Raw genomic sequence first — 25,013 nt, forward strand, 5'->3', positions numbered from 1 at the left:
CCTGCTGAGCCTAGAGCAGGGGGCCGGAGTTCTAAGGGACCTGGGAGCAGAGAGAGGCCACGGTTTTGAAAAGCAGGGGTCGCCCGCCGGGAGGAGCGTGGCTTGCAGGTGTGTTTTGTTTGGCCCTGGCTCATGTTTTAAAAATCAATTGCTGTCATTTGCAAATTGCTCGGCCAGGCACCACCCACAGCCCACTCCTGGCTTGATTTCCCTGATGGTTATCACCTGCCAGCCAGAGTGGGGTTCATATTTGTTTTCATAGTTGAGTAACTCTGCGGCTGACTGACGCAATGGCATCTCCTCAGCTGTCCAGGCATTGGAGGCCCATGATCCAGAAGAGAGAGTTAATAATGACCTGAATTATACACACAAGCTCAGAGAGGTTATGTAATTCACCTAAAGTCACACAGCTTGTTAGTAGCGGACTGGGATTTCAACCCATGGCTGCCTGAGCTCTGCTCCTCCAAACCCCACAGCTTCCTGCGGCTGCAGCATCCAGACCTCCACGTGCCACCCCTGCCCCATCACCTGACAGGCTCGCCCATTTGGCATTTTGCAGGTATCAGCAGCTCTGGAGGGAAGTCCTGCCCCGGACGTCCCCAGAGTCCGAGCCTCGGTTCCTGCATGGAAACCAAGCCAGGTGGGCGGGGCATGGGAAGCGGTCTGTCCCGAGAGCCAACACACAGGGACACTCACACGAGCGTTGCCAGGGTGTCTCCCAGGGGTCTCGCAACTGCAGAGAAAACAGATCCGAGCACCTTCTAGGAACAGAGAATGTTTAAAAGATGCGAGACATCCGTTCCCTTTTTCCTTTTTGTCAAATATCATTTGCTAAACTCTGATTTTTAGCAAAAACAGCTGTTTTATACCCAAAGTCTTTTTCCATATTAAATATATCCTTGGTTCATATATTTCTAGCCTGCGATGAATTTTACATGGTTTGAAATTGTCGAGGGAAATCAGTGGAGGAGACGATGTTAAAAACAGACTGTCTGAGCTGGTAGATTGGAGAAGTTATTTTAAAACAAAATGGCAGGAAAAAGAGGAGACAGACGGGCCGACGCATGTGGAAGGGGCAGTGGGGCAGGGGCAGAGCCTGTCCTGGCAGCGGGGTGCACGCGTGTCCCGAGGAGACGTCGGACAGTCCACACGGAAGGATCCTGACCTTCAGACCTGCAGACATCACCAGATTCCAGACGTGAGATGAGATCATTTATGCACGAGCCTTTGGAGAGCTAACGCATTCAGGAGTCATACGGTATCATAATTGCTACTGTCATGACTTAATCAGTGGTGCTGGTGTCCGTCGCCGGGAGGACACTCTCAGACCAGAGGTGAGAAGTGTCTTTAATACTCACTTGGCCTCTTCTCTCCATCCTGTGTCATCCCCGGCACGTGCGTCAGGCTGGGGGACTGAGGAAGACCAACGCTCGGTACCAGTCACGTCCAGTGCTCCGTGTTTGTAACTACCTGTCGGGTGTGCACGTGCTTCAGTCTGCAAAGCACTTTCACTCCCGTCACCTCGCCGTCACCCCACAGCAAGGAGTCAGGGTCGACACTGACTAGCACCGGGGCAGCCATGCAGCCGAGAGAGCACAGACCCGGGAGTCCTGTTCCCGCGGGAAACGGCAGGACTGGTGGCCTTTCTGCTCCCGTTGCCAGCGTACGAGCTCTGCTCTCTCGGCAGCTCTGAGGAGACCCAGGGTTGGAAAGCGGAAGACGGAGCAGTTGGAAGGGGGCAGGTTCATCGACTCCGTGCTCGGGAGGGTCCGTTAGCAGTCAGGGAAGAAAATGTGCACAGGTGACTTCCTCCTTCCTCCTACACGCCCCCACAGGGTCATCCTCGCACCTGGACAGCGCCAGGGCCGTCCCCATCTCTCGTGTCCATTATCCGCCTGCCCCCACACCGTGTGCGGCTTGCGGGAGCTTGCCCACTGCAGCTGGGCAGGAGCTCGTCCACTGCAGCTGGGCAGGAGCTTGCCCACTGCGGCTGGGCAGGAGCTCGTCCACTGCGGCTGGGCAGTGTCCAGCAGGAGCTGCTGCATGAGTCAGTGAAGGGCTCGTGGCCACGCTGAGTTGTCCACTGGCCAGTGGACCCTGGTATCTGGGTGCTCGATAGCTGATCTCCCAACTCCTACAAAGCACGGCTTCTGCCATCCTCACCTTCCTTCCTGGCAGAACCTAACTGCAGTCTGGTATCTGCCTCTCCCACGCTGCTATGTGTTTGCAAGTCACCCTCACACTCAGCTCCAGACAAGGCTCCTGAAGGGTCCAAGCTCAGCATTTCTCTTTGCATCAGAATAACCTAGAATGCTCTTTGAAATGCACGTGCCTGGGCCCTGTGCGCCAGACTCACTTGGGCTGGGAAACGGGATTTCAAGAGCTCTGCAGGTGGCTCTTGTATTTGGGCGACTTTGAGTTCCTGGTCCACGCTGAGTCCTGTGTCAGCCCCCGAGCAGTCGTTTTGGGTCAGGGCAACACCCAGCGGTGGCAGAGCCCGTCAGACTGAGGGGGAGTGTGAACCTGGCACGGCCCAGGGGCAGGTATTCTCTCAAACTCTCCAGCCAGGGCGAACAAGGAAGGGGACATGTCCTGAACACCACTGGCCACCGGCCTGGAGACCCAGCCACCCCTGAGGTTGGTGGAGAGGAGAGGGAGGGAGAAGCTGTGTCCTTGGTGACAGCTACTGAATCAACTACCCCCGGAGCCCATCCTGCGCGAAACTTCTCATTATGGGAACAATCGGTGCCTTTACTGCATAGGCCACTGCGAGTCACGTTTCTGTCACCGCTAAAAGCATCCTGACGGACGCAGCTCCCAGCAGCCGCAGCTCAGACGTCACGACGTCCATCCAAACAGCCCTCAAGACGCCGGCACCTCCTGAGCGTCTGCCACGCCCGGCCCTGTGCCGAGGGGTTTGCACTGACGATTTCAACCACTCCCCACAGCCAGCCTGTCACTCGGCACTCACAGGGTGTCCCATCTACAAATGAGGAAACTGAGGGAGAGGGGTGTCAAACAAATCCCCCAAAGCCAGTGACAAAGCCAGGGCTTGACTCCGAGGGTCCGACCCGGGACTCACCCTGCTAACCATGGAGCCGAGCGGCTGCCGCCCACTGCAGCCCAGCAGGGCTCAGACGGCCCTGCTCCTGCAGGAAAGGCGGGTCTGGACGCCGCCAGTAGGACCCCGCTCTCTGGACAGTCTGCGGACCTGCCCCCACCCAGGTGCTGACCCACCCAAGGCATCCACCGAGGGAGGAAGCGCCGGCCTCCCATGGGAAACAGCCGGGCTGGGAGCCTGCGGTGGACTTGCAGTCAGTGCCGGGGAACTGGAGGAGGAGGGGACCCGGGACGGAGCGGTGGTGGCCTTTCCTGTGCAGACCCTCCCTCTGTGCAAACAGGCCGGTGACTCGGCAACCCCAGCTGCACTTCGGGCCCCGTCTCTAGACTTTAAATCCGTTCACCTCTGTGCTGTCCTCACTCCCAAAGGGAAGGATTCACTCTGACCTGAGGATGCAACTACAGATCCAAGTGAGGACAGTCGCCACCGGAAGGGACTTGCCATGTGCTGTGAGTGACAAGTGGGCCAGTGGCCGATGACTGCGGCGGCAGGTCTGGGGGGCAGCCAGAGTCCCAGGGAGAGGACAGAGCCCCACGCGGGGACAGCTGCTGGGAGCGGGACACAAACGGATGGGACAGAACTGCTCGGAGTGAAAAGGACGGAAATGCAGACGTCACCAGGGAGGAGGCTCGGGGAGGACAGAGCTCCCAGCATGGAGGGAGCCCACGGTCCGAGAGACCAGGGATGCGATTCACCATGTTAACAGGACCAGTAAGAAAAATCATGTCACCTCCACAGACACTGAAAAGGAAACTCAATACCCACCTTAAAAACAGTCAATAAGATACAGATTGAGGGCCATTCACTGAACACAGTAGATGCACATGCTGCAGCCCACACAGGCATCTCACTCAGCAGGAAATGAGCGAAGATTCTTAGTCACGCTTACTAATCCATGTACTAGACAGGAGAAAAAATTACATCTCTATTTTCACTAACCTCCGCTAGAAATTTGGCTGTTCCTTCAAGTACGAATAAGCCACGGCAGTAGTAGTATATTTACCTCGGGCTTCATCACTGGTAGAAGTCTCAGATATTTTCATGCCGCACCACAGGTTGTTGCAAGTTTTTCAAAATTGTTTCCACCTCTCGTTGTTTTGACCTTATGGTATTTATTAGACCTTCCATCGTATCTTGTTATTTATTGAAGTAACAACATTTCAATCATTATTTCAGTACTTAGTTTTCTTGAATAAAATACATATAATCCTATATATTTTATTTTGTACATTTAAAATCTCAATTCAAAAAGGGTCTCTAAGCTTCACCTGCCTGCCAGAGGGGTCCGGAAAACAGAGGAAGGTGGGGGACTCCTGCTTCATCACTTTCACGGTAAAATGGGGAGCAAACAGGGATGTCCCCATCTCTTGCAGGGCAAAGGGCTCTCAGGCCAGAATTGGGGCAAGTCTGTGAGTGCGAATGGAGCCTGTTGCCACCTTCCGTGCCCGATGTCCCCTCACACACATGCTCGATCCCCGTTCCTCGCTGCGTGAGGGCGAGGCCAGGAAGACGAAGAACAAGAGAGGAAAAACGGATCCGCAGCGCAGCATAACCCTCCGGCCCCAACAGCTGCAAACCCTGACGCAGGCCGGGCGTAGCAGGAGGCAGCAGGCGGGACTGAGAAGCCAGTCCCTGCCCCGTGCACTGCCCAGCGTGCCTCATGGCCAGAGGTGGGCCCAGCAGGGAAGCAGTGGCGCTGGCCTGGACCCTGACGCTCCCTCCCGCTGCCTGAGCCGTCCTGACCCCCTGAGCACACTCGGGCTCCCCTGCAGATGCCGCAGTCCTGCCTGGGCCGCCTCCCGTTTACCGAGAGCCCTGACTCCTTGTCTGGCTGTAGCAAACTCCTCTACAGAAAGGAAAGAGACAGGGCTAGGTTGTCTGCCTGAGCTTGCAGCAGCCCACGGAAGGGGCCGCGACCTTGTACTCGACCCGACGGTGCGGACCACCACTGCCTGGTGCAGGGTCACAGATCTCAGTATTCAGGGCCAGCAGCTGCCACAGTATGTCACAGAGCTGTGAGGACAGACGCTGAGCTGGAACAAGCATCCTCAGCTAACGTCACTCAGTGTATGGAAACACACACTATAGAGTGAGCCAAGAAAGCAAGTCCACAGGCTCCATTCGGCCCCAAGGGCCCCAGTCTGCACCTCCAGCAATTCCTGCTGCCTCTGTTATGACTCAGTCCCGTGGGGAGGAGCCCTGCCCTAAATGGAGCCTACACACATGACATATTTGTGTCCCGTCATCTGGACTATTTGTTCCATACACCCCGGGGGAAGCGCGGAGGCTTCCTGGTTCCCACTGCCCAGAGCCACGTCCCATTCCCTGTCCTCACACTTGTGGCTCAGCTGCTGAACAGCACACGTGACCCACGCTCTGTGTCCCAGCAATGACCCAGGGCAGCCCCCCAGGGCTGTGGGTCCTCACAGCCTCCCTTCCTAAACGCACGCACAAAACTGCCACCACACCCAAATAGAACATTTGACCAGAGAAGGTGGCAGGAGAATCTAAACACAGTTTCCAGTCAGGTACAATTTCTTCACTGAACAGAGAATACGTAAACTGGAATTTTTTAAACTCTTGGAGTAAAATATATGATTGTGGGCTTCATTCATGAACCAATTCTTTTACACAATCCGTGCTTATTTAAAAATAGCCTTGCCGTTTGACAGCCTGCAGAAAGGTAGGTTGACTAGAAAATTAGCATTCGCTCTGCCCGCAAATTGCAGGTTTTAATAGCTCCAGTCTCAGTCACAGAAATAACCAAGAAGAATCAAATTAAGGAACTGGAGCAACCCGAAAGGCTCAGGGGAAAGGCAGAAACGGCAACTGCTGACATCTAGGCAGCAGTCTGCAGTGTGTGAAGGGCCTTCGTGCTTCCTGTCCACTGAGATCTCCACCAGCCATGTGCCGGGGGGTCATCACCCCTGCTCCACAGAGGAGGAAACTGAAGTCCAGAGTGGCTCCCTCCACACCACAGCTAGAAAGTGCAGAGCCAGGTTTGAAACCAAATGTGTTGGCTCCAACCCAACATTGCTCTACTACCTGGGTCAGTAACCTTTGTGAAAGGTCGTGTAGTGAATATTTTAGGCTTTGACGGTCAGAGGTCTTCGTTGGAACTACTCAGCTCTGCCACTGCGGGACAGAAGCGGTCACAGACAGTATGTAAATGCACGGGCAGGGCTGTGTTCCAATAAAACTTTATTTACAGAAACAGGTCGAGGGCCGGGTTTGGCCCATGGACTACAGTGTGGTGACCCCTGCACCCCCTTCCAGTCTCATGAGCCAGCTCACAAGTGACCTGGCACTGAGGAGGGAGGACTGCTGAAAGAACAGGAGGTAAAGAGGTGAAGGGAAAAGCCCCAGCAGGGGAAGGCAGCCCCAGGAAAGCACGTTACCAAAAGGAGGTTTGGTCAAAGAGTCCAGGGTCTTTGGATGAAAGGGACCAGGACAGACTCCCCTCCGCCCTCAGGAATCAAAGGGCACCACCGGCCACAAACATTCTTGTGTTCCCAGAACAGAAATAGGAAGGAGTTTCCAAGGTACAGATCTGGTCATCAAGTGGGTAACAAGAATTTCATGAGCAAAGTGGGCTGGAAACGAAGCCCGGACCACCTGGCCCCTCACCATCCCCACTCACACCCGCAGGAGGCCTGTGGGCTCAGCCACGGCCCAGGCGCAGGACCCGGCCTGCTCCGGGGAGAGTAACGCAGCCGTCGGCACTCACCAACGACTGTGCTCACCAATGACTGTGCTCACCGAGCTTCTGCCTGGCTCTTTGGTGCTCATGTCCATCCGGTGCACACGTGGAAGCCGGGTCCCTGCCTTCGTCCCCGTACACGTGTCCCCAGCCATCCCTGTGTGGCCCTCACCTGGGTGCTGATGCCAGTCTCCCCACCCCCATGTCACGGTCCGGCTGAGGCCCTTTCCGGGCTGGCATGTCTGTTGCAACAAACTCTTCCGTGCCTGGCCGTGCCCGGCACACCCTCCCCCTCCTCCCACTTGTGGGGACGCCATCTCCTTCCCATGGGACACAGACCAGACGGAACAGGCTTCTTCTTTCACCTGATGTGGGCCACCGACTCCACTGGAGGACTCTACTCACTAACCTTTTCCAAGCGAGTCTCCCCCGGGCAGATAGAGATTCCTCGCTGGTCGACAGCAGGTCCAGAAAGTCGTTTATCTCCGTCTGCGAGAGAGGAACCTGGGGGTCCAGCCACAAGGGCGTGAGCAGAGCTCAGGAGACAGAGCAGCAGTCGGGGGGACCACGCCCTGGGCTCACAGGGAGGCTGGGGGCTGCGGGGTCTTGGGTGTGAGAGTCTGTGGTGGACAAAAAGTGGCTGCGTCCCAAATAATAGTCTCCACAGAACGTTCAGCCAGAGGTTTTAAGCCCTGAGCCAGGGCTGTGGGGTGAGGAAAGGCCCCGGGTGCCCAGCCTGGCTCTCCTCTCGTGGCCCTGGACGGGCGGCAGGAGCCCGCACGCCCCTTGGGCTGCTGTGGGGAACTGCACGGGCCTCGGCCAGCACCCCTGCCCCACGCATGGGACCGAGCACAGGCCACACCAGGTGACGGCCGCAGAACAGGGCATTGCAGTGGACTGCGGTCCAGGTGGGCAGATAAGCTTCGGGAGCTCAGAGGAGACACCTAGCCCAGGTAGGGTCAGGGACTTTTCCTGGGGACGTGGCCAGGCCACACACCAGAGCAGAACCCTGACCAGCCCAGGAACTCAGACCACAACCTCTGCAGCGATCAGCTCTGATGACCAGATCCCATCAATACCCGTCTTCCATGATTTTTGCCCCTGAGTCCAACTTAGGACCAGTCAGGGACGGCCAAGTGTGCTCCCCTAGCCCTTCCACACAGGACGCCCCACTGTGGTCGGCCTGCAGAGTCCCCATTGCAGGAGCCTCCGATCAGGGCTCAGCTGCAGCCGCCCCTTGTCCCCTGCAAGGTCCCGACTCCGCCGCCTGCGGTTGATGGTGGTGCCTCCCCTGCCTGCTCTCGTTTGGGCATCTCCGTCCATCTCCACAGAATCAAAGGTCCCCCGGTCGCCTTCCTTTGTCCAGCAAACCATTGCCCCCCGGTAGTGGAAACAGCACAGGATGTCCGGTGGGGGCTACTCACAGGGAGGGGCTTGGTACGGAAACCACTGACTGTACCAGCCCAGCAGGAGACCCCCGGCCTGAGCAGAGGGCGGCTGTGGGGGACAGAGGAGGGCAGGTGTGGCTCCATCTCAAGTGGGGGGTAGAATCAGGCAGGGGGGAGCTGCTCAGGCTGAGGACAGGGAAGAAGCCCAGGGACCCCCGGTGAGGAGCCCGGTGAGGTCAGGGGCTCTGAGACCAAATGCAGCCCTGGGACACCAGGGCAGAAGCCGGTTCTGGGGAAGGGCCAGGCCACAGGCGCTGGAAGCACATTCTCCCCACCTTGAGGGGAGAGCCAAGGGCACACCGAAGGGCAGAGCTGGTGACACCTGTGTCACATGTCTCCTTCAAAGGGACAAAGGTGAGACACAGGCCACCCACCGACACAACTGAGTGTGGCCCTCCCTGGAAGGCGTCATCCTGCGGGTGCATTTTGTTAGCCACGTTGCACGCACATCAGTCATGGAACGGGACTGAGCTGCATCTAACACTGAAGGGGATCGGAGCGCACCACCCCAAACACGCCTCGCCGGCATGTTGGCCATTTTGATCTAAAGGCACTTGAAAAACAGCAGGTGCAGAAACAACACTCTGACCTTCCTTCTTCAAAGCAGGAGGTGAAATCCCCACATGATGTCTTCTCCACGCCAGGAGGAGAGTGTCATTGTCACCACCGAGGACGGAGAGTTGAGGCCAAGGGAAATCTGTGCAAACCTTGTGAAGCTGAGCCTGCCTTCCCGGTCATGCCCCACCCAGCCCCCCTGCCAGTCTCGTCCCCACAACTCGTGACTCTGTGCCACTCAGCATGTCCGTGTTCCTGTCTAGCTGCGTCTCTGGGTCTCCCTGTCCTCACAGAGGCTCCTGCACCGTGGAAAGCTTGTGTTAAACACATTTGCATGTTCTCCTCCCGCTAATCTGCCTCATGTCAATGCAATTCTCAGGCCCAGCCAGAAAATCACGAGAGGGCAGACCTAAGATGCTGCTCCCTGGATTGCCGACCACCGAATGACCTCACCCTGCGGGGCAGAGCTGCGGAATAAAAACCAGTTGCTTGCCAGGCCCATCATCCTTTTCCTTGGCGACACCAACGTCCGGGCAATAACTGGGTTGCCCCTGGGTGGGAGCTCTCGATGACAAGTGTGCACAGGACTGGGAAATTCATTCATCGAGTCCCTTCCATTGAATTTACCCCTCAGGAAGCCTCAGGAGGCCGAGGATAATTAAACAACATTAATTAAAATACTGAAGAACAGAAAAGGGCAACCGCAGGAGGGACAATGGGACAGCATCAAAGTGACAGAGAGTGACAGAAATAGCAGCACTGGCTGTGCATTGAGCCCGGGGGGCCGCAGCGTGGCGGGGGTGACTCTGGAGGACAGCGGCAGGACGCCTGCCCCGGACGGAAACGGGGGGCAGGGAAGGGCCCTGGCGGGGGCACAAAGGTCCCCGCTCACTCTCCGCAGACACCCGAGTCCGGGGCCTTTGCAGACCATGATTAAACATCTTAATGCGATCACCTTCGGAAACTCCGAGAACGCAGCGCACGCCACTGCTCTGTGGGCGAATGTGCCGCTGCCTCGTCTCAGCGTTGTGGTTTTTAATTAAAAAGAAAGATCTCTGGCATCTTGCTAAACCGCTAGATGATTCCTTCTCACTTCTGTCTCCAGCCGAACCTGCACAGATTTAAAAGTGAAGCACTTACAGCCCCCGTGAGTGGTGGCTCCACTTTCAGGGGTGAACCACACCGGGGGTGGACGGGCCCCAGGACAGAGGGGTGGGGGCCGCGCAGAGCAGTGGGGTCTCGACGCCGGCGCCTGCCTCCAGCTCCTCCCCACAGAGGTGACAAGTGCTGCCAGCGTCTTACATGTCCCTCCAGAATAACCTATGCACAGCTGAGCAAATACGTGCACAAATGCACTATTTTTATACAAACAGTAACATATTTAAACACACATCATTAGTGTACCTTGGTTGCTTTTTTCTTTCACGTAGACATATGCCTTAGAGACCCTTCTGTACCCATTGCACGGAGCCACTGAGTGCCTTTCAGTCCCCGCACGAGCATTTGCTGGCCTGTCCCCTAGTGAAGTTCCCTCTCTGTTGCCCAGTGCTGAAACCAACAACCTTGTCTAGGCGCCAGTGGTCAGGTGCAAGGATGTTTACAGGATAAATTCTTATAAACAGAATTGCGGGTCAAAGAGAATGTAAGGTGGAGATAAAAATAGTCTCCGTTTCCTTGAGTTGTTTTGAGGATGCCACGAGCAGGTGATTTTGGAGGCTCTGCGCTGGGCAACGCGGGGCCAGGGCCGGGGTGGGCAGAGATTTATGAACAGAGGTTGGTCCCCAGCCCCTCCCTCAAGTGCTGAAAGTCCGGAAGGGGAATTCCTGATGGCAGGACAAAGTGGCAAATGGCTATGCTGGGCATATACCCAAAATTATAATAGACACAGAGACGAAATTGATAAATTCCAAGTGGAAAAGTTTTCAGGAAAAAAAAAAAAATAGAGCTTTTGAGCTGCGTTTGTGCACAGGAAGAACTGACCAGGCAGCGAGGGGTCACAGAAGTAAGGACCAGGCCACCAGAACTGACCCCAAAGCACCGTGGGGTCCGTCCAAGTCAAGCTGGTCAGGAAGTCCAACGTCGTCTGGGTAAACCTCACGCGCGGGCTTCATCCACGAGCCTTCTGGCACTTTCCAAACATAGGCAAGGGCTGGCCAGACGCATCGCAGCACGGTAAACCCTGGGACAGGACCTTGCTGATTTCTTACCCGAGAAGGATGCTCCGAAGACCTGGGCCTCCAGGAGAGGGAGATTCTTCTCAAAGCTTCAGCACACAACACACACTCCCTGCCAGGCTCCCTGCGAAGTCATGACGGTGCTGAATCACCACAATCATGGGTTCCAGGATCGAAGGAACAGTGATTACCAGCTGGCCGCTCAGAAGCCGTCAATACTTCATCTAAACGCTGCAACCAACACATCTGTTTCCACTGAGAGCTGTTTTTTCCTGGGAATAGACTGACAGCCCACATTTCACATCGAGGCCTAAAAAACTTCCGGCACTTAGTGGCATAGCTGAATCTCAATGGTGTCACTGGAAAAGTTTGCCAGGGAAACCTGCAACTTGCTAGTTCCTCTGTCTGAGAGGATCGGGGTCCCTGCCCTGATGTTCCGTGGATGTTTCCTGAATCATCTCCCCTGGTCTGGGCTGAGATGTGGCATCTGGTGCGAGGCCCACGTTACCAGCCGAGGGATGCTCCCAGCCCGGCTTCCCATCCGCACGTTAGGAATGACAGTCACCAAACGGTGAAACTTTTCATGCAGAAAAAGAACATATACAGATTTTCTGTTGGAAAAATGTTTTCCTCAGAAATTTGTTTCTGGAGAACAAAGAATGATAGCAGTTTCCATCACACAGAGTCATTTTCACATTTTAACAAAGGAGGTCCGGGTTTGAATCGCAGTCGGTCCTGGGGGGAGCTAAGTCGATAAACAAAGTGGCCCCTGACGCTCTGAGCCTGCTGCACTGGCTGGCACGCAGGACTGCCCCTTCCTCTGATTTACAGCTGTTTGTCTGCTGCTGGGTTGGATGTGTGTGCTGATGGTGAACCGACAGGCGGCCAGCAATGCTCATTAACTCAGAGCCTCGATCCTGCTCCCCCAGAATTTCCTGCCAGGCGGGACCTGGCCTTGCCCCACCTCTGCACGCGCGGCTTAGTCTCAAAGATGTCTGTTTCCCCCAGAGACATGTCTCACGCCTCAACCAGCCTGACTTGAGCCAATGGACCTTGACCATGCAAAGTTTTCATTCTTCTTGAGTTGGACATTGGACACCAGGTTTAGCCCTTGAATAACTTTGCAGGAGAAAAGCTAATGTGAAATACCATGTGCTTAGTTTCTACCTCATTGCATTTATTAAGAACATGTGTTTGAGCACGGGTCCCAGGCCAGACGCAGTTCTAAGAGGTGGGATAGAGCGAGTAAGCTCGGCAAACCACGTGCCTGGCTGCCCAAGTGCAGTGCTTTGTGGAGGGAGCCGGACCATCAATAAGCAGAGAAGTAAGATGCCTTCAGGTGTGAAGGGCTGTGAAGACGACACAACAGTTTCCATGACAGAGGGGAGGGAGCTTCTCCACACAAGTGTTATTGGAGCCATGACCCGAGTGTTGAGCGAAGCCGGCTGTGCCCTGGAAAGTGCTCCATGCCGAGGGAAGGGAAGGTGCAAAGGTCCTGTGGCCAGAACAAGCTTGGAAGGTCTGGCTTAGGGAGGTCCGGTGTACACCGGGGCAGGACAGCACCTAAAAAAGAAGGAGGGTGCCCTGCTCCTCAGGCACACTGCCACCCCCACTGCCACCGCAGGAGGGACAGCCGGAGGCACATGTGTGTTTGCACGGGAGAGCCGAGTAAACCCACAGACAAGCGGGAGGCTGCAGGCTCGTGGCCGGGCTGAGCCCAGGAGGGGACGGGGACACTCAGACCTTCTGCAGACGGGTGTGGGGGCAGCGAGGCTCTGAGACACGGATCCTGAGCCTGAGTCTCTTGGCTTCAGTGGTGGCCTCAGGGCGCTGAGCGCAGCTCCAGTGCGGGGTCCTGGGCATCTGAGCAGCCCCCGAGATGCTCTGAGGACTTCCGCAAGGAGTCCCCTGACCCCACACCACGGTGGGGGCCTCCCTCCTACTGTCCCCTCCGCTGCTCTTCACAGCCCCCCACACTCAGAGAGGAGACCTGGGCTCCGAGGGTCTCGGGTAAGAGGACGACTTCTGATGACCCGCTGGGAGTGCTTCCCCTTTGCTGAGGGAAATTCCCAGGCGTCACTTCCACTGTCAGCCTCTTGACCTCCCATCCCGATTCCAAAAGATTCTGCCCACTCTCTGAGAGGGAGCCTGGGGAAGGTCCTCTGCGGGGGGTCCCTCTCCAGAAAGCCCCCAAAGTTCCGTCTTAACAGCCCCAGGCCCTGACCCACCTCCCTCAAAAAGACCAAGCACACAGGAGAACGTCTTAGGGTGCCTTGTCACTCTACGCAGAGCATCTCCACCCTGGATTGGCAAAGGAAACAGGTTTGTGTGGAAAGTCGGGGGTGGCCGGGACACGAGAGATGCCAAGAGCTTACAGTTAACGGTTTGGCGGCGATTTCAGAACAAAGTGTGAAAAGCGCACACTTAGAATAAATGAAAATGCGTTTCATTCATAACAAAATTAAAAGGCTTCGGGCTCTCTGAGTAATCTTGGGCTGATCTATTTTTTCTTCTCGGGCTCCTAATTTAACCGTCTGGAATTCTTTCCGAAGCGCCTTCCTATTCAGCATGTAGAGACGAAGGACTCGACTTTCAGTGGAAAATCTGCATTTCAGCGTGAGCAGAGAACTCGCTATCTGGCTGACTGCGCAGACCACTAACATGTACGCTCAGCAGACGCTGGAGGACGGCTCCAGGAAGCTCATTCCACACGTGACAGGAGACACGCAAACGTGTGAATGGGCAAAGAGCCTGCAAAGTGCGCCCCGTGCAGGGTCCAGACCCGCTGTGTGCTTCTGAGCATCAGGACTGCTCATGCCACACGGGCTGCCGTCACCTGTGACGCAGAGTCGCGTGCGGAGCGCGGTGTGATCCTGGGCCGAGCTACACGCGTGGTCCTGCTGACAGAGTTCACAATGAGTCTCGGTCTCCTGATTGCTGACGCGGGGCTGGAAACCCAACTCACGGTGTTTTTATGAGGCTCAAAGTGTAGACGAAAGAATTCATGCATGTTCTCGGGAAATCCTAGAGCGCAATGTGCTACTTTCCAAATAAGAATAATTCGGTGGGGGGTGTCTAAGAGTCAGCAGACCCGACAGGGCCATGGAGTGGGACGCGGACTTGAAGCCCTCACTTTAGTGACGGCTGTCATTTGGCAAGAGCAAGCCCCGAAGAGCCCGGTGTGACCCCAGAAATACATGGGGCTTTATGGGTCAGGATGAGGAGCTTCCAAAGGTTTTTCATAGAGGAAGGATGTGGGCAAGATCTGAGTTTTAAAAACTGCTCTCCCCCAGCCCCCCAAAAACACCTGCAAGGGGTCGCACAGGAAGACATGGGGTGAGGACAACACATTAGGGGGCCGCTGTGATATGCAGGAAGGGACAATGAGAGAGACGCCTGCACTGAGGCAGGGGCAGAAGAGAGCAAAGGAGGGAAGACGCAGCACTCGCAAGATGCAACCGGCAGGAGCTGGCGGGGGCGGGGTGAGGGAGCGGAAGGATCTAGAATGACTCCTTTCTTGGGAAGACTGTGCAGAAGGTGCTATGGATTGAGATCGTAAATCCGGGAGAAAGAGCAGGATTTCCACGGATCGGCAGTCTGTTCAGTCCTGGAAATGACGTGTTGGAGGTTCCTGCAGGATGCCAAGGTGGAGACGGGCATCCGACGGGCGACTGCATGTGCTGGTCCTGAGCTCGGCAGGAGTTGGGGCAAAGGAGCCCAGTCGGGAATCACTGGCTCCGAACTGCGAACAGTTGAAGCAGGAAATCCGGATGAGATCGTCTGGTGCGGTGGACACACTGCTTCCCCTCCCGTGGAGGTATCGCAGGTGACTGTGGCGAGTGGACGTCAGCCTCCCACAACCCCGGAACAGACGTGGCCAATCTCAGTACACTGGTCAGTAGTTACTCCAGAGAGGGGCATTTAATCAAGGAAGACCAATCCAGCATCTTCTCCGGGGTTGATACGGGAACAGGGAGCCTGTCTGCAGGACAAGGCCTCACGCAGAGGGGACTAGAGCACGGGATGAAAGACAAAGTGCAGACACCAACCTTGAACCCCGATTTAGCTGAGCCTGGCACAGGATTCTGCCCTGGACTCGCCAGTCGTGACCCACTCAGTTTCTGTTTATTATGGGTGTTGTTTGTGTCAGTTTGATTTGAGTTTCCTGCAAAGCAAACGATGCTCAGCAACACAGAAACTGGGACCAGAGTGAGGTGCTGCCAGCGACACAGCCTGCTTCCTCGCTGCTCAGAGTGTGGTCCATGGACCAGCAGCCCAGATGTCACTGGGGAGCCTCGGCCCTGCCCAGACCTGAATCGGAGCCCGTAGTTTGGCAAGATCCCCAGGTGTGCACACACCGGGGCTGAGAACGGCTGCCGTGTTTCTCCAGCTGACGGGGCCTCCTCCACCGCCCGCCCCCACCCCAGCACCCGGCAGGGACAGGCTCCCGGGTCCCAGGTGGCCACGCCAGGAAAGGGCCACAGTTATATAACAGAGTTCATCTGCAACTCCTCCAAATGGGATAACATATTCTAAGACTTTTGGGAAGAATCTCTCACCGTAAACTGGATTTTTATGCTTCTTTCCTTGAGTTCTGTAGCAGGACTGTGAGAGTTTGCATCTGGAAGGGGTTTTCATTTTTAGTCCTCTATAAATAAGTCAACTCACGCTGTGAGGCGTCACACTCGCCTGCGCTGCCTGGCACCGGCCCCTGCGCTCCATCATCGGCACCCACAGCTGGGGCAGCCCAAGCCCCCCCAACCCCTGGCGCCCAGGCTCGGTGTGAACTGTGGAAGCTCCAGCCTCGCCAGGACCCCTGTGTCGCCCAGGCTGGTGCCCGCCCCGACGCAGCCCCAGACCTCAGGGCCCAGCGGCTTCCGCTCCGTCCTCAGGCTCAGTGACCTGTCTCTGCCGTGCTTTTGTCACCCACCTGCACCCGAGCCCCTCTGCAGCCTGCCTGCCTTGACAGGTCCTCTGATCACAGTGGCCGCGCCTGCCACTTGGCTGTCCGCCTCTGTCCCCCTGCTGGGACACGTACTGATCCGTCTCGTCAGTTGTTTGCCGGGACCATCCGGAATCTGCCAGAACCTTGCAGGGCCTGCACTGATTTTCAGTCCAAGACTGACGGACGCCAGCAGAGAGGACGCTGCTGGTGGGAGACCAGAGAGGACCCACTGCCAGACCTGGCTAGTTAATTTGTTTTTGTAGGTGAACAGAATGGATTTTACGTCACCTTAGTTTTCACGTGAATTCTTACAGTCTACAAACTGTCCTGCTTCATATTACTTTCTTTGCAAGGCTGGTGACCTGGAGAGTAGCTCGTCCGCGTTTCTGGCAAGAGGGAGAGTCCCTGGGACCCGGATGGTGCCAGACCTGGAGGGGACTCAATGCAGCACTGGGGTGTGGTGTGAATTTCAGTCAAAAGGCTCCGGGGTCACGGTAGCTCTGGAATTCCAGCCCAAAAATGCCAAATGGGAAAGGGAGGCCGGCAAAGAAGGAAAGTCAGACCTAAACTAAAGGATCTGCCCCTCGAGTCAGCCGGACAGGAGGGGATCGGGAGGCAGGGTCTGGAGAGACTCGTGGGGGACGGGAGCCAAGGGGGGGACCTTTCATGGGGAGCCACAAACCAGCCATGGGTGGGGGCAGGTAAAAGGGCTCAGACAGAAACAAAGCAGGAGCAGGGACACCAACCGCAGTTATGTTACGTAGATCCAGGACTAACCAGATAACCTCACTGGGAAAAAACTGCATACGGTCATGGTACCAATTCGACACACCAAAGTGCGGAGCACAGTGTTGAGGACACTTCGCAATGTGGCCAACAGACACATGGAAAAGGCTCAACATCATTAGTCATCAGGAAAATGCAAATTAAAACCATGCTGAGAGACCACCACCCACCCATTAGAAAGGTTAACATTTTCAGAACTGCCCGTGCCAAGTGTGGGTGAGGACGGGGAGCAGTCGGAACTCCCTGGAGCTGCTGCGGGGACGCAGACTGGGACAAGCACGCGCTGGGAAACCTCCACCCACAGGTCTGTATTCAAGATGGATAGAAGCGTGTGTCTACACAGACGTGTGCGCAAATGTTCTAACCAGCTTCATTTGGGACAGCCAAAGAGGAGAAACAAACGGCACTTCTCTGCACAGGTGAGCAGACAGACGGTGGCACGCCGTAGGTGGAGGACCACCCGCAGTAACAGGGACAGCCGTCGGTGCCCGTGCGACACGGCGGTTCTCGCCACCATCGCGCCCAGAGAAAGAGGCCAGCAGAAAGGGCTGCTGTATGTCTTCACTTATAAAAAATTCTAGAACATGCAAAACGATCCGTAGTGACAGACGGCAGGTCCGTGTTTGCCTGAGGACAGGGATGGAGGGAGGGAGCAAAGGGAGCAAAGAACTTTTTGGGGTGATGGAAATGTTCACTCTCTTCATCATGCCAAGGGCAACTGAGGTGTGTGCGTGTGCATCAGACTGTACACTTCAAACATACAGTTTGTGGTGCTGCAATTATGCCCGGATAAAGGTAAAATTTATTATATATACCCTAATAAAGTTGAGTAGAAGTGAAACAAATTAAAACAAAAATTCAGCACACAAGCCATCATACTCCCGCCTTTTTTCTGCTATGGTGACCAGAAGTTGACAGGTGTCAAAGTCCCCGCCGGCCTCCCCTTTCTGCGTGAGACATGAAACTGATCCCCTGGCCAAGCTGGGGTGACCACGTAGCATAATCAAGAAATAAGTCTCCATTGTTTCAAGCGAGTGAGATGCAGGTATTACTCATTACCACAGCAAACCCTGGCCCCTGTGACTGACATAAGCCCCCAACTCAGTACACTGTTCCAAAGTCGTACAAACACAGCCAACAGCCCAAAGCACGATCGACTATGAAACGCCACCGTACATAAATCTGCCCCCACGGAGTTCGTTAGGAGTCAGACTTCTGTTTGTTCAAGCGACAGCGTGATCACATTGTTTCAAGCTGCAGGATCCCTCACACGCCGCAGCACAGCGTGTGCGGTGATGACGAGGGTCGGACACCACACGGGGGAGACAGGGGTGCCTCACGCCACCCGGTCTGATGCCAGGCGTGGTTCAGAGCAGACTGCAGGTGCAGAAGACACTCTGAGGAAGGAAACAGACCGTCCTGTTAAGATGGTCCCTTGTGCTGTGATGACGGAAACATCCCCTGCTCCTCGGGAAGGAATGTGAGGCCACCCAGAAGCTGTCGGAGGATGATGGCCCCAGCCACCCCGGAGGGCTCCAACGAGGCTTTCTCAGTCAGTATGGGCCCTTCTCAGAACGAGAGCGGACCCAAAAGGAGACCAGGATTAATGTTTCCTAAGAAGTAGGGCCAAAGCAGTGCTGATAAGAAATGCACCTTCCTTACAAGAGACCAGGCTGGTCTCTGGAAGAACGAACACTGGAGGTGGGGGGCGTTTCATCGTGGGCTTTCAGGAAGGAATCAGATGCCATTAATCACTGAAGAGGGGAGACCAGAATGCGGGTTCAAACCGGGGCCTGTCATGGGAGAAGTCGGACAGACCACTAGGCCCGGCTTCATGTTCCTAAGGGCCTTGCGGTCTGTGCTGCAAGGTCGTCTCCAGAAGAGGTCACACGGAGTCCCAGAGCCACAGTGACAGGACGGAGGGAGGATGTCTTCACCATGGAGCATTAGACATGTGGCCCATCATGGACCCCAGAGTACAGCGTGGATTAATTCTTCAGAACAGATTCGTCACAGGACATTTTTGTGTTGGAAGTATTTATTTGCAAAGTATAAATTCCAAAACACGATCATCTGCAACCCTACTTCAGCTTTCCCTCATTTTTACCAAAACAACAGCCCTCAAATACTGAAAACGTCCTGGGCACCTTCAGCCGTGAGCTCGGTGAAAGCGTCACACCCACACGGCCACCCCAACCGTGGGACCAGAGCTGTCCCTGCGTCGCAGCCAGAAAGAGTTTGGGCAAGAAAAACACTTAAGGTGTGGCGGAGTGCAAAGTGGCCGGGGAGGGGCAGTGGCGCTGGGTCACTGTCACGTGGTGGAGAAGGTGACGTGTGCTGGGGAAGGACACAGCCACTGGACGGCTGAGCTCTCACAAAGGGGACGGCGGCAGGAACAGGAAGAAGACCAAGGAGGTACAATTGATAAGACAAGGAAATGTCCACACAGGACGCCTCTGACATTCTCGGTCACAACATCTCGTCCCCGCTTTACGCCACGCAAACACCAGGCGGCACTGCTGTAGGACGCTGCCTGGACCCTCCGTGAGACGAGTCACCTGCGGCCCCGCAGAGCGCAGGGAAGAGCTGGGTGGTTCTGGCGGACAGCCCCGACCTCCTCCCCATTCTGAGACTTTGGATGAGTCCGGTTACACAGCCGGTCAGCGCCAAGTCAGAGCGTCCTTCCCTCCCAGCCCTGTCACCTCCCGCAGCACCACGGCCAGCAGCCACGTTGCACCCGACGTGTCAGTGGTGATTCGCTGGCCAAGGGCACCTGGAGAGCCGTGAGGCTGCACCTGGGCTCACGAGGAGGCGCCTTGTGGCTGGCAAGGGTCTCTGTCACAGGACGGGAGAGTTGCGGTGTCCACGCCAGGGACTGCGGCCGGCACCCTCTCACACACACTCCTCACCTGGGTCTGGACCCAGCCCTGTTGTGAGACAAATCCCTAATGAGGCTTCACACTGTCGCTGTTGCTAACCCACACGATTCCTCTGGGAAGTGTACGAAGTGTAATCCTTAAATAATACCGTCAAGAAAAATATATATGCAATTAAAATAGCAAGACTGTAAGAAAAACCTTTCTACCACAGTCGGAGTTGCTCCTCTAGAGACGCAATTCTCGCCACACGGGGACGGCAAACCTTCCCTCCTGACAGCCGTCACTCTGCTTTTGCAGAAACTAAATAGGAATGGGGGGATTAACTCCAAACCAATTCCAAACCTGGGTGGGATGTGGAGGGTTGTATCAAAGATGGGTGATTTTCATTTTCAAAAATTCATTAACAACCACACAGCCATCAAAAGAATAATTGTGACTGTGACACAATAAACACAGAACACACTCGCCATGTGCCAGTAGAAATGATGACCTTCCTGTGATTAACATCCGTGTACACACGGCAAGGCTGGACAAAGCATGGAAAGGTGTAAATAGCTTGATTTGTGGCAGCAGTCGGAGCACGGGTTAATTTTTTCAGTTTGGTTTCCACTGACATTGCTCGTATAACAAATAATTTGTAAGAAGCCATTAAGGTGCCTCGGTGACAACTGGAAAACCAATTATAAATTCCTGCGTCTCTAAAATGAGACTGAGCCAATGGTGCGGATCCACAGCGTGGAGAAGCACAAAGGCTCTGCGCTCGTTTTTTGTTGGTTTTTTTTTTTTTTTGCCTGAATAAAAGGAAGGCTTGATTTAAAGGGAAAGGGCATTTTATCTGAGTATCATCCATCTACACTTCATTCAAAGTGCACAGCATATTTGCAAAAAAATGGCTCAAATAGTCTCTGAGGTTCATCCCGTGTGTTCGCTGCTGTGGGGTTTTGCTGGAGACACTGATCCACAAACACGATACCCGTGTTCTGCCCTGTTGGGTCACCGCCCTGGGCACGCCGTGCCGCTCTCCAGGCCCTTCTGCATGTACAACTTTGATGCCTGAAGGAGCCACACGACACCAACTGCTCCCTCACCCAGCAGAGCTGAATCAACTGTTGTCCCCAAGCCCTAAGGCTCTGAGATACGGGGGGAGGACTCAGAGCCTGTGAGCGGACCCTCCTGCCAGCTCCCCGTCCCCCGTGTGTGACCGTGTGGGCTGTATCCCAGCTGCTCTGAGTGAGTCATGGTGCTTCCATCCCCCCTCCCAGTAAACAGGCCACAACACCAGGAGGGCAGTAACCAGCATCGGGTTTTCCTACGTACTCAGGACAGGCCTACCAGGCCAACGAGGCTCTAGAACAGATTGCTGGGGGCTCTTTCTTTGGATGTGGCTGCACCATGCGTGAGGGGCAGAACATCCGTGCCCTGGTGCCGCTAGCCTGGCAGAGTGCAGAGAGGAGCATTGCAGGGCAACAGAAAGGCGCCGCCGGGTCAAGTCAGCCACAAGAGCACCCTGTCTCTGGGTCCAGTCAGGAGCCCTGAGTGTCGGTGCCAGCTGAATTCCACCTTCTGCTGCACCCTGATTGACCAGACCACCTGTCCAACCTCCCTCCTGCGCAGGATGGGGGAATCCAGTCGACACTGACAGTTGAGGCAGGAGGCAGGCGAGACGCCACCTCCAGGGACTCTGTCCCCTTCTTTATCCCTGTCCGTCCCCCCTATCAGCTCCTGCACACACTCAGGCACCTGCCTAGAACCTAAACCCAAATGACAACAGAAAAGAAGTAACCTGGAGAGCTCATCGTCGTTCAACTTCCCATATCACTCAGGAGGAAACTGGGGCCTGACAGAGAGGCACGACATCCTTTAACACCCAACCAAATGTCTTAGCAAACTTTTCCCCAGTAGTCCCTCCCCCGGCACTGCCCCAAGCAGAACTGGTTATTCCTTCTTCATGGCCACCATGAACATACGCCATAGGTATATTTTGGACCCATCTCTACTATAAAGAGCCTATAACATTGCACAATTATCACTTCTTGAAGGCAGGGACCGCTGCATTCAGGTGCCTGGTACTAACAGGTGCTTGATTGTTTGTTGAAGGAATGTAGCAATATCTTTGATTCAGCAGAGCCTCATCATATCAAACCCATTAATTTCAACTTTGTTCAAATAGAATCTGCGATATTTCTGAATGAGAATATGGCAGGCAGTTTCTAAAATGATCTCCCAAAGATGTTCCATCCTAATCCCCCCAAATCCGTGAATATATGGAGATACCACTCTAGTGATTATGCTATATGACACCATCGGCCTCACAAGGGTGAGTTGCCCAGATGGCCCTAATGCAGTGTTACGTGAACGCTTAGAAGCAGAGAACTTTCTCTGGTTGGGTGAGCAGAGGAAGGCAGAAGGGAATGTCAGAAAGAGCACGATGAAGATTTGATGCCCCATTAAAGGCTTTGAAAAAAGAGGGGGCCATGAGCTTGGGGGTGCAGGCAGCCTCCAAAAGCTGAGAGCAACCCCTGGCCAACAGCCAGCAAGGAAGCGGGGACCTCAGTCCTGCCACTGCACAGAACCGATTTTGCCAACAACCCGAGTGAGTCTGGAAACAGATTTGCTCGCAGGGGGTCCCAGAGCCCAGGCCAGCGGTCAGCTTGACTTCAGCCTTGGGAGAGTCTGAGCAGAGTCCCGGCCAGGCCTGGACCTCCAACCTGCAAAACTGCATGATAACAGATGGGGTTTGGGGGAGAAGAAATGTTGTTTTAAGCTGCTAAGCTTGTGGTAGTTTGTCACTCAGCAAAGAAAACGAGTACAAAGAGTTACTAGTGGAGGGCGGTGGGGAACCTTTGCTGAGCAAATTGTTAGAGGAAGCAGATGTCAATGCCTGTGTTAACCTGCCTAGAAACACTCGGTTTCCAGGACGTTTGTAGAAGGGACCCTACGTCAACAGGCTGCATTTTGAGTTGACTCTACTCAGTTGGCACCGTTACCGGGCACGGCCTGCTGAGGAGCCTGAGGCCCAGCCTCGGTCCCGGGCGGGATGGATCTGTAACCGATCAGCAGAGGACCTGCTGTGATGTCCTGCGTGACCAACAGCTGCGATTCCTACTCCAGCCCAACCTACTCATCTGGGAACCACAGACCCAAGCAAAGAACAAGAGGGCACGTCAGTAAACACTAGAACTTGGAAACCAAGCCCCCAGCACCCAAATCTAATTTTCTTGACACTGTGTGGAGTGTGTTAACCTCTGCAGAGCGAAAATATTGATCCTGTTCTAATTCACACCTCAAGTCTCCCCCAGGCCCACGGCTCATACCGTGAGCTCCAAAGTCTACGGGGACAGGTCCACCCTGAGAAGCCACATTCCTACAACCCCCTCTCTCTGGTTGCAGCCCCCACGGGAAGAGGCCATCTCTGCCTCGTCCTTTCCCTCCCCTCCCCCAGGAAGGCGGAGACAACGCACAGCCCTAGGATGAAACAAGGAAACTGAGGACTGGACCTCAGCTCCTTGGGACACCAGAAGGGAATCAGAGACACAAGGCGAAAGTCAACGGAAAAGCAGACAAGCAGCAAGCACCCTGCAGACCACGTGGGGCCCCTCACGCCGCGTGTTCACTGTGGCACAACGCCCCCCAAGCCCCACCCACAGCCAGCCTCCTCCTGGGCTCTTGTCAGGCCACGGCAATGGCCACTCTCCCTCAGGAAGGCGTCTGATATTTGGTTTCTCCTGGAACGTCCAAGATTGTGACCGAACAAACTCAAATGCAGCCCCTGGAAAGAGCTGTCCAAATTCTCAGTCTCTCTCCAAAGACTTGCTTCTGGGGCGAGACAGACTCCAGACCCATCTGTCTGCTCCTCCTCCTGGCTTCTTGGGCTCTGCTAATGGACTTCTGATTATAGCAGTCCCAGGGCGAGCCCAGCTCTTGTAAGAGGAAAGGAAGCCAGCAGGGAACACTCACCTTCTGATGCATGGAGAACGAGCTCCTCGCTGGAAATGCAAATTCTGAAGGATGAAAATCTCAGTTCTGAATACACAATGGTCCCTAATTAGCTCCCAGGTAATTAGAGCAATTGCCAGGGGCCAGCACGCTCTTGAAGGCTGTGTGCCCAGGCTTCCGTTCTCTAGGGAACAGATACACAAATGGTTAAAATTCCATTTCGGCGAAGATTTTATTTCTCTATACATTATCATTGAACCAACTTTGGTTGTATAAATGTGGTCATAAGTGTTTCTATTTACAGCCTTTTCTGTGAGTCATGGCTGGGAGGACCTCAGCTTCACCCTCAGCTCAGTAATGAGCAGGGCCAGCCTGACGCAAAGTCGCCAGACAGTCACCTGCGGTGAGCCGGGGGCCAGAGGCGGGCAGATTTTAAATCTGTTAAAATGGTTTCAAAGTCATAGGACTATTTATACTTTTTAACTCAGTAATCCCACAGTAGGAAGGTGTTTAACCAAAAGGAAATCATCCTAAGTAATGAGAAAACTTCAGGTGATGACTTAGCCTGGGTTGCCCAGAAACCTGGGGTGAAACCTCAGACATTTATGTGCTACTTTACCCACGGTGCGTAATACCAGGGAAACAGGAGTGAGGAAAAGGGGAAGAAGCGGGGAAGGAGGAAGGACCAACATCGGGTGCATCACCGAGGCGGCCATCACGTGGCATTAAGCGAGACTGACTGCATGACGTCACAGGATGGCCTCCCCAGGCTGTGCCACCACTGTGCACCAGGCCGGCCCCGGCAGGCAGGTGGGAGGAAGGGCAGAGGACTTATCCCAGGGCTTCCCCCTCCCACTGGTCAAATCCCACTTTACTTCCAGGCTGCGCATGGGAGAATGCCGAGAGGTCCCACAGTGTCTCACACCCCGGATACCACAAGGGGCCTGGAGCACGAGGTGACGCGCAGTAGGACGTGCCTACCTGAGGCCGGGCAGGTTGTCCATGTGGGGCTGACAAGCAGGTGCCTAAAAGCTGCAGAGATGGGAAGCGGAGAGATTCTGAGAGACCCGACACACACGCAGACGTCATCCCAGTGTGGTTTCTGGTCGTTCAGCCATCGCTGTGTAGTCCTAACCCTGCCACTCGCTGACCGTGGGACTGAGGGCAAACTGATGTCTCTGCTCCGAGATTGCCACATCTGTGGAAGGAGAATAGTGTCTACCACGCAGAGCTGTTCCCAGGTCTGAATGAGATGATCTGTGTAATGTAAGTGGCCAGAACAGGAACTTAACACAATTAAGTTCCCCTCTTAGATTATATAATAATAAGTTGAAACAATAAAAATAGCCAATAATAGAAGCATAGTTAAATAAACCACGCTGCAACCAGCTCATGGACCCCTGTGTACCCTTTAAAAATGATGAGTGGGGATGGTTACTGGGTGCAAAAATATAGTTAGATAGAATGAA

At 54.9% G+C, this 25,013-nt stretch overlaps 1 long non-coding RNA gene across 1 annotated transcript; it reads right to left on the reverse strand.

Annotated features, from left to right (window-relative positions):
* Positions 1 to 237: 237 nt before the first annotated feature.
* LOC123644529 lies at positions 238 to 24,758 on the reverse strand. Its single transcript, XR_006737166.1, has 4 exons — positions 24,526 to 24,758; positions 23,566 to 23,728; positions 1,359 to 1,470; positions 238 to 1,173 (listed from the first exon to the last, which is right to left on the reverse strand). It is a non-coding gene; the product is annotated as an uncharacterized LOC123644529 (long non-coding RNA).
* Between the last annotated feature and the right edge of the window lie 255 nt (positions 24,759 to 25,013).

The sequence above is a fragment of the Lemur catta genome, chromosome 9 (assembly GCF_020740605.2).
Source record: "Lemur catta isolate mLemCat1 chromosome 9, mLemCat1.pri, whole genome shotgun sequence".
NCBI classification, from domain to species: Eukaryota; Metazoa; Chordata; class Mammalia; order Primates; family Lemuridae; genus Lemur; species Lemur catta.